This window comes from Centruroides sculpturatus, unplaced genomic scaffold (genome assembly GCF_000671375.1).
Source record: "Centruroides sculpturatus isolate CEXI.00-Female unplaced genomic scaffold, Cexi_2.0 scaffold438, whole genome shotgun sequence".
Classification (NCBI taxonomy): domain Eukaryota; kingdom Metazoa; phylum Arthropoda; class Arachnida; order Scorpiones; family Buthidae; genus Centruroides; species Centruroides sculpturatus.
Genome location: NW_019384671.1, coordinates 267,657 through 269,209, shown reverse-complemented (window position 1 = coordinate 269,209; position 1,553 = coordinate 267,657).

Here is a 1,553-nt window from a genome sequence, read left to right as displayed (position 1 = left end):
GCACACGCTACGTATGTGTATCAATTAAACACTAACTGTGAAATAATGACATCATAATAAAATAATATGATAGGATATTCTGATGTCACGTTTACATAGAAACGGTTTAGTTCTTATCAATTATTTTATCAGTATTTGTGATAACTTACTGCTGATAAGAGATATTAATTAAACATATCGTTTATAATTTATAACAGTTAATTACAAGTGTAGTTAGGACAAAGAGACTAAAATGGTACATAAGAGGTACTAGACAAAGGAAAAGACCATCGAAAGGATGGTTATATTTTGCGTTAGAGCAATTGGTAATGAGTGACATTTGATGATAGGGAAGCTGTGTTTCTATAAGAAGCCGACTTCCAGGAGCAATCAGCTAATTCTTTCTTTAAATGTATTTTTAATACATTATTTATCTTAATACTTAATAAATAAACAAGTTCAATATAATTACCTCCGTTATTAGATCCAATATATTCTATATGCCCTCTAAATGCCAATTCTCGCTTCGATAAAAACATATAACATCTATTTATTTAGATATAATATATCTATTAACCGTAACTATCTCGTTATAATTTTCAATATTTATTTTATACTATTTACTAATGTTAAATAATATTCTGCTTCGGTTTCCAAATTGCTTCAAATACGAAAGAATCGACGATTTTTCGTGTCTTTTGAGTGTCAAAGCCATTCTCATTCCACACACTAATAGTAGGCGAGCCAACAAAATAATTTTTGAATTTTTATGCATTTACGGAGCCATTTTATCGCGAAAATGTCGCATTGTTCTTTCTCTTTTAATAACGTTTTCGTTTTCATTATATGATCTCGAGCCAAAACTTTTTAAAAATAAATTTTCAATATCACAATTTCTTTCCGAATCGCTAGCTATAATATAAGGGCTAAAATTAAAAATACAATTATAAAAACTTACTCGGTGAAATAAAATGTGTGGTGGATATACATACCTGGTACAAAACCTTCTTCAATTGTACGAATATACTTTTAAAGAAAAGTATAATTAAATATAGTTTTGTAATCAAACGTACATAAAAATAACATAAAATATTCTTTACTCTTTAAATCTTAACTACTTAGTCAAATAGCTCCCTACGAGTGGAATCAGAGACAGTCCTGCTAGGTGTGCAGTGTGTACTGTACATGCACGCGGGCTGCCAAATCCCGAGGGTGCCGATACCGGTCAATGTCAAATGCCTCTTTTGTCACATCACTAGTATATCTCAAAAGACGCGACAGGGTTCTTGTAAATTTTAAACGTTTCTCACCATAGCCGTAAAAATCTAAATACGTTAAACTTAATAGTCATTTGTTTTCTAACTAATTCGTTTTAGAACCAGGTGTCCTCAGAAATTTCCAAAATTTACAACTTTTCGGTCACTCTCGTCGAACAGGAAAAATTTCTGTCTAATTTTTCGAAGAAATCACTCCCATTGTACTCGGCTAGAGATTGGTTCGGTTAGGCTTTTGTTTAAGTAAAATTTCGGCTCTTTTATCAGGGTTTTGTTTACGTCCCCAATTCCCTAATCGCT